This window comes from Nicotiana tabacum, chromosome 11, assembly GCF_000715075.1.
Source record: "Nicotiana tabacum cultivar K326 chromosome 11, ASM71507v2, whole genome shotgun sequence".
NCBI classification, from domain to species: Eukaryota; Viridiplantae; Streptophyta; class Magnoliopsida; order Solanales; family Solanaceae; genus Nicotiana; species Nicotiana tabacum.
In genome coordinates, this window is record NC_134090.1 from 156,800,964 (window position 1) to 156,812,907 (window position 11,944).

General features: G+C 33.2%; 1 non-coding gene across 1 annotated transcript; it reads right to left on the reverse strand.

Annotated features, from left to right (window-relative positions):
* Nucleotides 1–9,424: 9,424 nt before the first annotated feature.
* TRNAC-GCA (transfer RNA cysteine (anticodon GCA)) lies at nt 9,425–9,496 on the reverse strand. The gene has a single exon. It is a non-coding gene; the product is annotated as a tRNA-Cys (tRNA).
* Nucleotides 9,497–11,944: the final 2,448 nt, after the last annotated feature.

Consider the following 11,944-nt stretch of genomic DNA (forward strand, 5'->3'; position numbering starts at 1 on the left):
ACCAAGTTTAAGGATAAATCTTTGTAAAGCATAGATTATAGCTTAGTCTAGCTTCTTCATTTTTTTCATGGTGTAATAAGGAGGTCAGTAGGTAGTATCAGCAGCAGCAGCAGTAACAGCAAAACCGCAGCTTCATGGTAGTCCCAGCTACCAAAAAATTCTGAACTACACGCGACCTGATTTCCTTATAACCAGGGATATGTAGGTTGTCCAAAACCAGGACTCGGTTGCGCCTTTCCTTTTTTGTTTTCTTCCTCTTTTGAATAACGATATGATTAAAAATTAGTCGCATTGTTCACTTTATCTTTTCCCGAAAGCTCTTCGTGTTTTCGAGCAAAGAGGGCCAGATGTGAACACCTAATTTTTGACAACATTTAATTTTTTATCACTCTTTTATGTAAATATTTTAGGGGGTTTTAACCTACTATTATTTTAGCTTTATTACACTTTTTATTATAGGATAAAAATACCAAAAAAAAAATTAAAAGGTGAATTATCACTATTAATATTTTTTTTATTTTTTGTTTTTTTTTATATAAAAAAAATCCGAAAATATTTATTTTTTTTAAAAAAAATGAAATAATTTCGGGAATGATTCAAAAAATAAGAAAAAGGGAAGTATTGAATAAAAAAATATAAAAGTAAAAATAGGTGGAATTCTCTTTTTTTTAAAAAGTAAAAGAATGTAGAAAATTAAAAAAAATATAAAGTTTTGTGGAAATTTTAAAAAATTAAAAAGTAAAAGAAGGTTGAAATTAAAAAATAAATATAAAGGTATCTGAAAATTTAAAAAATTTAAAGTAGTTGAAAGTAGCATTTTTAAAAGAAAAAGAAAAAGAAAGTGGTTTGTTTTTTTAAAGAAAAGTTAAATAAAGTGAGATTCTCTTTTAGAAAAATAAAAAGTGGGATTATAAATAAGATAAAAGTAATTAAAGTTAGAATTTTAAAAATAAAAGTAAATAAAGGTGGGATTTATTTTTTAAAAAAAATAAAAGCAATTTGTAAGTGGGATTTCTTTTAATTAAAAAATAAACAAATAATAAAAAAACAAATCTGAAAATTTCGAAAATTTTGCTATAAATATAAGAGAAAATTTAGGAAGAAGGGGGTTCAAAAAAGAGGAAAAAATAGATAGAGAGAAGAAACAAAAGAGGGGGCGGAGAGAGCGGTATACACTCGATATATACTCTGGATACCTTGGATATACAGGGACAGAATTCATTTTTGAGAGAGTAAAAAAGATAGAACCAAATTTTCTGAAATATTGAGAGCGGAAGAACACCAGAGAGAGTTCAAATCTAGAAAGAGAAAACAAAGAGAGATTTTCGGACTATTTTTCTTCTCCATTTTTACTAGTTTTCTCCGTGTTGCTGGGATTTCTGGATTGAGGTGTTGAAGCTACCGTGTTGGGCTTTCTGCTGCTGTATTTTGCTGTGTTACTACTATTGCTGACTGCTCCTTCATCTTCTTGTATTTTCATTATCCAGGTACATGTTCTACAGCTCTCAAATTTAAAGGAAGGGAAGTAAAGAGTTGTTGGAATGAATTTATGAAAATAACTATTTCTTTGTGTTTAATTTGATGTATAAGCAGTAGTTCACTTGATATTTCATAGTATGTATTGGAATGATTTTGAAATGCATAAACTGGACTGATTGAATCTATTTCTACAAACATGGAACGTCAATTGTAATTAATCTTAGTTGGTGATTACTAGTTATGAAATATACTGTATTTAGTTCTTTTATTCAGTAGTCGTGAAACAGTTTCAAAAAGTTTATGTCACAAAACAGGTTCAAATAGTTTATGGAAATCAGCATGTTGGTTAAATAGGTCTAATTCTGAAATCACGAGTTCACTTGAGTAAATAACATCATTTTAAATAGCAATGTAAATAATGTTAGTAACTAATGTTACTTCTCGAATGTTAGCGATTAATGTTAGCTTGATGTCAGTTTTAAGCATTGATGCATTTTTCAACAAAACCGTAAAAGAAAAAAAATGGCTTTGTATTCCACATAGATTAACTCCAATAATCCAATTCATATAATAAAGCTAAAGTTGAACTAGATCGAAATAGTAGCTGGTTTGTTAATATTTACAACGGCAGGCGGCGGATCTTAAGTTAGGTAGCGGGTTCAAACCAGAAGGTGTTTCCTTTTTGTTTGGACCCGGATTTGAATTTGAAGCCCGAACTATTAATGCTAATTGATTATGATTTTTCTTTATTCTTAGAGACCAATAAATAGGAAATCATAGTCGCTTTAGGATATCCTTGAATAAAAAATGAGATGAGCCTCGCTGAATAAAAAATACAAAATTGCGGGGCCCTCAATAAATATTTTTTTTAAAATACTTAAACTTAGGGACGGGCCGTTTAGCCAATTTCACGGCCTTCCCCAAAAGATAACAACGCGCAAATCACTTCCGGCGCGCTTTAAATAATTTACTCTCTTAAAATCGGGTGCACATTTATGTGACCCAAATCCAAATCTCAACGAAGTCGAAATGTGTCGCTAATCACGGGTACATTGATTGTGACGTGGTTCCAGATGCATTTCCACGACGTTGCAAATTCCTTTTAAAAAATAATGAATGAGACGAGCCTCGACAAACAAAAATACACAAGCTGCGGGGCCCTCTATACGTGTTGGTAAAATTACTTAGACTTCGGGATGGACCGTTTAGCAAAATTCCACGGCCTTACCCAAAATAATGATATGCTAGTCGCTTTAGGCGCGTATTTAATAATGTTATATTCTTAAACTCGGGTGCACATTTATATGACCCAAATTCAAATCTCAACAGAGTTGAAATGTGTCAATAACCACGGGTGCATTGATGTGACGTGGTTCGAGATGTATTTTCACGATGTTGCAATTCTCGGTAAAAATAATAATAATAAAAGCGGTACACAGTTAAAATTTGCACATAGATTCAACATGTATTAAAAATCAGATAAATAAGCCGAATATGACAGTTGAGCGACCGTGCTAGAACCACGGAACTCGGGAATGCCTAACACCTTCTCCCGGGTTAACAGAATTCCTTATCCGAATTTCTGGTGCGCAGACTGTTAAACAGAGTCATTCTTTTCCTCGATTCGGGATTCAACCGGTGACTTGGGACACCACAAATCTCCCAAGTGGTGACTCTAAATCTTTAAATAAAATCCCGTTTCGATTGTCCTTTAATTGGAAAAACTCCATTTACGTCCCTATCTTTTCCGGGGTGTAGGTGAAAAAGGAGGTGTGACAATCGCTATATTAGAATTTTTCTTTGAATTGTTAAAATTTTACTAACGATTTTAGATGCTAGGCAAAAATCCTAACTCGTGTCAAATGATGAGTCACGGCCTGCACAGCAAAATGGAATATTCTAAAATTCCCAGCCCAGGATTACAAATTAATCTGATGGAAATATACACGGGTTAGGCAGTCTTCATCTCTAATCGCACCTCCGAGTCCCGTATGTTTTTCTGTTTCAGGAAAAGGACCAAAATTGGGAGAAATAAACAACTGCTCGAGGCTTCATACTTCACCGCTCAAACACTTGGGGGACTACATATACACAGATACGTGCAAAAAAAAACAGATACGAAAATCGAATAAGATTGAGCAAGATTTAAGAGAAAAATCAAGCTACAAAGTGGCAAGTGTTGAGCAAAAGTTATGGAGTTTCCAGCATTCATCATAGTGTTCTTTCCCATTAGAACAAAGGGAGATTTATATCATCATAGTGTTTTTTCCCATGAGAATAACAGAGTCACCTCTCAAACTCATGAAAACAACGGAGTCACCTCTCAAACCCTTCTTAATACATGAAGATAGGGTCATGACTATGTACTGAAACGGGTTATGAGGAAAAACCTTGTTTATTTTATATTTATTTTGTAAAAATCTGTTACAAGAAAAACAATTACGAGAAAGTTATAGATGTATTTTAATACATGTAATATTCAAAAGCTTGTCCAAGTCCATGAATAAAAACTTGTCAAAGTTGTTTCAAACAAAACATGTGTAATCCTATTTATTTCATCGTATTGTAACGCCATTATGAAGTTGAGACGTCTTCTTCATTAAGTGTCGATATATATAAAAGGGCCCTCTTTTATAAACCGCATGTTAATAAGTCATGAGAAGAATCATAAAGCATTTTCAAAGGATAAAAATGCTAAACTATTCTATAAGTCCTAAATAGATAAGGAAAAGGCAAGAATAGAACACATTGAAGTACTAACAAACTTCTTGATATAATTAAAAAGACTAAGTAGAAACTTAGTCAACAAAAAGTTTATACAAGTGCCCCATTATGATAACTGGGGACTTTCACCAAAAAAATCCCTTAAAAAATAACTAAGGGATAAAACCATCATCCAACAAAGAAAGTAAAAACAAAGTCTGGAAATTTAACTGGTCACTGAAGGGGTTGGCACATCAGAAGTTGCAATATTAATTTCACTTTCAGAAACAGCCACAGGCACGGTGGCAACTTCTGAAGAAGCAGCAACATGAGCGGTTTCAGCTGGGCTTGAAGTGTTAGGTTCAACGAGGGGAGCAAGAGTCGTGGAATTTCAACTTCCATAGACTCAGTCGTAGAAATTTCACCCTCGGGAGCTGGAATTGCAACATCTTCAACTTCAACTGCCACAACAACGGCTTCGTCATTTACAGGTTCTTTAGCCACGGGAGCTTCAATTGCCGGAGAAGGAAAGTCAAGTGGTTGTTGGGTTCTTTCAATGGTTTCTAAAACTTTGGCCAACTCTGAGTTTAAGTCAAAGTTTTCTTGACTGGCCTCCATTAAAGCATCACGACGAGAGTTTAAGAAAGCCCAACTCACCTCTAAATCAAACTTCTCCTCAAGAAGTTCATACTCCCTTTCCCACATAGCAAGATCATTCTTTAACACTTGATGTTCAGCTAAATGAGAATCAAGGGAAGCTTCAAGGGAGGCATGGGAACTCTCTAAGGCACGTACTTTGTCAGAGGAGATCCTTAAATCAGCTTGAACTTGAGTCAAGTTCTGCACTAATTCTCCTGCATATTCTTCTTTTTTGTCCAAAAGTGCCTTAAGTTCTCTGATTTCTTCACTTGACTTTGATAACTGTTCTGAAAAGCAACATTCAAGGCGCTCCTTATTTTTTTCAAATTGACTTGAAGAAGCTTTGGCAACTGCTAACTCAGAAGTCAGACCTCGCTTTTGCTGCTCCAGGTGATTTCTACTCTCTTGCAATTCTTCTATAGTTCCCTGAGCATTCTCAAACTACTCTTTCCAATTAGTTGCTTCTAGCTGGGCTCCCTTGGCTATTTTCTCAGCCTCATGGATAGTCTTTTCAAACTCACGAGTTTTCTTTTCCAGAACGGAAATTCTTCCCATCAATTATGTACCAATGAGGTTAGCCTACAGTGACAACTCATAGAAATAAGAATTTAGAGATAGAAAAAACTTGTTAGTAAGTAAAGAAAAAATACCTTCAAAGTAGAATGAACTATGTCATTCATCAGAGTTAAGCAACTGTTACTGCTCATCTTCTTCTTCTCAATATCTCCAATCAAAGGCCCAAGCCAAGCATCTGCTCCACCAGACTTCCTTAAAAGACTGTTATTAGCAGGAACTTCAAGTGTAATGCTCCTCATAGCCAAGCTTCTGCTACTGGAACCCTCCTCTGCATGTTGAACAGAGGAAGGGGGAGCTATAGAAGGAGGAGTGGTAGAAGAAGTGAAAATAACAGGAGTCAAAGGACTCGAAATAGATAAGGAAGCAGGAACAAATAGAATGGGCAAGGAAGCACTTGAAACCAACGGAGGAATAAAAGGAATGGGAACAGAGGAAGAAAAATGAATTTCATCTAAAACTGGACCTAGTTCTCCACTTTCAAAACCACCAACGAAGAGACATTGAATAGACTCACTGGTGTCCCTCGGAGTGGTTTCATCATCAGAAGGAATGTGGACAGGTTCGGTAAGAGAGGCACGGACATGGGTAACTTCAGCTTCATCCTCGGAAACGATGCGTCTCCTAACTTTTGGTCTAGCTATCAAAGAGGTGTCTTCATCTTCATCATCCTCAGAATCCTCTTCTACAAATTTCCTCTTTGATAGCGTAGCTTGAGTTCTCTCCAAAGAGAGTGAAGTACCAGAAGAGGCTCGAAGGGCAATAGCTACTTCAGCTGTCATTCCTCGAATAGCAAATCCTGACAAAAAGAAGGATAAAAAAAGTTAGAAACAAGAAAGAACTTAACATACGAAAAAGCATAAAGAGATGCATACCGTGAGTTTTCACTTTCCAACCATGTAAATTGGAAATGGATTTCCAAGTTCTCGCCTCCAGAGGCACGGCTTTCAAGATTGAATCTACCCAATCACGGAAATTAGGAACGGGTTCCACATCTCTCATAGTTGCTACAGAAAAGCAAAAAGAGACGAAATTAGAAAAGAAATTGAAATTCTTAAAGATAGGTACGGTAAGTAAAAAATAAACTTACGTGCAAAGTACCACTTCTCAGGGAAGGGGATATTTGTTTCATCTACCAAATCAACTGTGCGTACAGCAACATAACGAGTGTACCACCCACGATCCTTGTCATCTTAAGGGCTTACCAAGACCCTTTTACTTCTTGCAGTTAAAGTAAAAACCCCATGGCAGAATAATTTAGGGTGGTAAAGATGAATAAGGTGGGGAAAGGTAAAGCTAACATTGGCTTTTACGGATAAATACCTCAAACAAGCCACTGCTCTCCATACAAGGGGGCTAATTTGTCCGAAACAAATTTTGAAAAAGCGACAGAAATCAAGTATAACTGGGTCAATAGCAGGAATAAATCCCAAAGTGAAGGGGTAAGTATAAACAAAAGAAAATCCAATCCTAAAAAAAGATATTCTCTGGTTTGGATTAGGGATCACTATACGAAGATCACTTCTCCGGTTGCAATCTTTTCGAACAATAGAAACCAAAGGTTCAGTGATTAGAGAAGGAAAAGTGTCAGCTTTTTCTAAATTAACAACTTGTTCACGAAGAGATTTTCTATCATTCTCAAAGGATAAGTCATTGGGTACTATTTCCTCAACTAAAGGCTCTTGAAGAGGTTCAGAAAGTTCTTTACCTTTAGAAGAGGATTTCTTAGTGATAGAACCTCTAGAAATAGTGCCAAAAGTAGAAGAAGGAGTGATGGAATCAGAGGAACCACCACGAACGGATCCTAGGCTACGAAGACTGCCACCTCTACCCCTTCTATGTCTTACAGGGACGTTGGGGAAGCTATCAAGAATTGGGATTCTCTTAGGGTTAGGATTCGGAGACGTCATTGCAGAGAAAGGATGAACTAAAGGAAAAAAGGTTAAATATGTATATAATAGCAACCGTCAAACAAAGAAGTGTAATGATGGAAAGCCTATAATAAAGGCAATTACCACTTCGTGAATATAGGGGATGAAGAAGCCTTGAAAAAAGGCTGCAGAATTACAAAGCCAATCAGAAGGTGACACGTGTGCATAGCATTAAATAGAAAAGACAACTGAAGCGTCAGTATTATCATAGCATTGATTACGGCCAAAAATTCCTTTTTTGTAAAGATCCATTTCCCAAATATTTAATTGATAAATAAATGGAACGTGGGGGGACTATCTGCATTGGGAAAAAACTGAGTCTGAATATTGAAGATGACATGTCATGACACGTGGACTGGTCAAAAGGTCAAAATGCAATAAATAGTCAAGAGGCACGGGCGACAACAGATATGGGGAGAAGAAAGCAACATAGGTGTGGACCGTTACTCAAATGGCACGAGTCTCGTACCTATTCGAGTCATTTAAAGACCGAAGATCGGAAGAAGTTGAAGATACGAATCTGATGACGTAAAAGAGTCTAAATACAACATTAAATATCAAATACGTTAGAGAATTTGAATTAAATAGAAATGATTATGTAACGTTTCTTTTAATGTCATTTATTGCTCATAATTGCCTCATTAAGACAAAGGCATTACACCTTCTCCTAGAATCAACTATAAAAGGAGAATGACTGAACATATGTAGGGACATGAAATATTATTGAGATTACACTGAAATACAAAACTACTTATTACTTTATTATTCTCAGAAGTCTTCTATTATTTTCGTCTCCAAATTATCAGTAACCCGAATTTCTCTTTATTTCTAGCTTTGACTAAAGACTCAGATTTTTGGTTAAACAAGTATATCATCCCGCTGCAACTTCTAGCCGTTAATCTTTTAGAATTCATTCAAACTTAAAAAAAAATGAAAATCATAAAATTAGAAGATTTATATCGACATATCAATTAGTCGGGACTAACGCTTGATCCAGACTCCAGAGTTGTACGTCTACATTAGGTTAAGTGTTAAATAAAAGTTTCTTTAATTTGTTAAAAAATGTGTGTATTGATTTTCAGAAATTACCGAAAATCTTGAAGTGCTTAATTTATTGAATATTAGCTTAAAGTGAGTCCAAATTGAGTTAATGGATACTGAATACTCATATAGCTTACTGCAACTACTTAAAATTGAAGAATAGTTCTTTTTCGTTGTTATTGCTGCATAGTTTTTACCTTTTATTTCTTGCAAAGTAGCAGTGAATGGGGATTAACATTTGACATATAGAAACTTATGCTTTTTCCTTGTATTAACATTCACTAGTTCACCGAAAAATCTTATAAAGTGGTTATTATTTTTATTCAAAAGTTAGTAAAAAAATATTCCAAAATGACAATCCCTATAATATTATTATTGAACTAGTAGCAATTCCCACATTGTTATTCATAGTATAAACAATTACTACATCATAACAATAACTAATGCGTCAACTAAACTATCCCATTTAATAAGCCAAACACATATCATAGTATTATTGCTAATTCATTCGCCGATAAAAAATAAATTTTGAACTCGTGACTTGCGCCTTGTCAAGTATCTAGTACTATTTTTGTTGTTGTACAAAAGTTATGATGCCTTGGGGAAAGTCTAGTATAGCATTTGGCTGATTTAGTTCTTTACTTGCATGCTAGAATTTATACTTTCTTCCAACAAAAATAATTATTAGTGAAAAGTGGAAAGGAATTAAATTTTATGATACCTTAAGGTATTTGGTGACTCTAGAATTCTGTTTAAAATAAGGTAAAAGAAAAAATGAATAATTTTTATGTGTGATATTTTTATCTGTTGGAAGGAAAATTACAAGAGATCCAATATTATTCTTTCAAATTCTTTTAATCTTCATCATCAATCCGACCAAAAATAGAAGGAAAAAAAACTATAAGTAACAATCTCAAATCAATGCTCAGATATTAAGTACTCTCTATCATGTCTTGGCAAGAGAAAAATATTCAAATAAATAAAAACATAAAGAAGAAGCTTCGCAAATCAATTTAATGGAGGGAAAAAGCAAAAGTAAATACAGAATTTAAAAAACTAGGGCCCAACCGGGTTCGAACCGGTGACCTCTTGATCTGCAGTCAAATGCTCTACCACTGAGCTATGAACCCTTTGTTGTTTATATTGGATTAATTAATTATTCAAAGATTATGAGAATAGTACAAAAATTACGTCTATTAAAAGTTCAGTCTCAGCAAACTACAATACTCTCATCAGCAAGTGCCATTATACATGCATTTGTTGTCAATGACGATCCATCGATTAGATCTTATTACCATCTCGTATTGTTGTTGTTATTATTGGAAAGCAATAAAAAATTGGATAGCAGACCGAACAGGAAGTACCATTTATACTAAAAAAGATCTGAATGCAAAAATGCCTTAAATTAGCTATTCAACCACAACATAGACCATTTTATTTCTTTAGACATTAATGTAGATGGTAGATTTCTTTTCCTTTATATGTATTCGTGCCGTAATACCATTCTATTCTACCAAGAACTATGCTCAATTGTTTGAATTTGGATCACTAAACACATGAGTACGCATACAGGTTCAACCACTTTATACCACTTCGTCTTTTACTTTTCAACTGATCTCTACATTCATATTGAAATAGAAGATGGCAAATCATCGTTAGAATAAAAACATATTGTAGGACTTTGGTATGATGTCCTATGAATGTGGATTCACGTAGAACATTCGCACTACCATACAAACACGATATATATGATAAATAGGAGACCGAAATTGACAAGTGTTGCACCTCTGAAATGTGAGCATGCACAAAGAAATTTTGTATTAGTTTGATTAGTTTCAAGATGAAATTTCATCTCGAAGTTGATTAAGAACATACACACACAGAGTAAATTCAGTAGCATTTTGCACAATATACTTCACGTCAACCAGAGAAACTCAGTCTTTAATAGATATTCATAAAACTTGTATTTTTGTTATTAACCAATATGGATATATCTGCTTTTGCAATCTAGAAGTAGACGTTCTTTTATACCTGCAAGCAATCATATTGGACTCAAATAATAGCGTAGCCACATTTTACTTCACATTATATGTCCAACTACTATTATCTGTTTTTTATATAACATTTTACTGGTTTTTTGCATTTGGGTTTTTTTTTTTTTTTTGGGTTAAAGTCATTCAAGAGGATTAGGACTTCTTAATCTAGTAGGCGAGTTTTAAAATAACTAGTTTTAGTGTAAGTGCGTTGCACGTGTCAATCACGCTAATCAGTATAAAGGTATATAAGAAGAACAAATTATTGGAATGCAAACACTTGATACTAATCTAAATTCGATATTTGTTTAAATGATGAAAGTGAGTATTATTGCGTTGACACAATAATTGAATCTAGTATCCTTTGAATATGTAAAGATGATTAAGTGAATTAATTGTATAATATTTGTGGTTAATAGATATCTTAATATATAAATACAAATATATTATGTTGTTGCATTTCACCTAACATCTCTTTTAAAATACTGTATTCATAATATTATAATACAAGAAAATCAATTCTTTATTGAATAAAAAAGAGTGCACTCTTTCAGTTGATCTAACATAGAGTATAAAAACTTTATGTGAATTATAGTGTAAGGAATTAATCACTTTTTTATTTTTCTGGAGAATATAAAATAAATTTTAATTTTAATTTATCGAGATTCTAAAATAAATATTATGTGTGTAAAAAATGAAATTAAGCTACTTTTATAGCAAAAGAGATAAAAGTTTAAAAACGTACCTTTATTTGGTTCTTTAGTCGTGTATTAACACTTTTTCTTCGATATTTATCTCTGTTTTTAGCATATTGGTAATGGAATTTGTTCTCTGTACCCTAATTACATAGATTCTTTATTTAATTCAAAGTTATAGGTAAGTTAAGTGGACCTCTTCTTATGAATTTTTTTTATCTGTATTCTTAATACTACCCTAAAGTACTCATTTCCAAAGAACTCTACCAATTACGACTTTGAAATTTCTATGCTGCGGATAATATTTTTTTTTTTTAGTTATTTAAAGTTCAAAATATATTAGTTTACCAAATAATATATTTTTACAAAGTATGGTTGTAGCTCAATTTATTTTCTAAATTAACATTACCATTTCAGGTTAAACTTCTAAAAATGTATACATAAAATTAGAATAAATCAAAGCGAAAAAATGGACATGTATTGCTAATGTTCAATGATTTTTAGGTAATCAGTTATCGGTAATACTTGGAGAAAGAGTCCAAGAACAAGGAAAACTTTAAGTGCTACGTACTAAACTCCAAAGTATTTTTTAAGTCCATGGATAAGGATGTAAAAGTTGGTCAAATAAGGAGAAGATTTATATAAACTAAAATTTTAATTAAATTAAGTCCTAAATATTAGAACTATTAACATAATTTAAAGAGGGAAAAAAGCGTACTAAATATTATGAAAGTAACTAAATTACATTTTGTCTAATGTGAAGTTTAATTTTAAATTGTAAAAATGCGAACGACATTTCATTAAGGATTTTCGTGCTTTTAATATAATATAAATAGATAGATAGATAGAT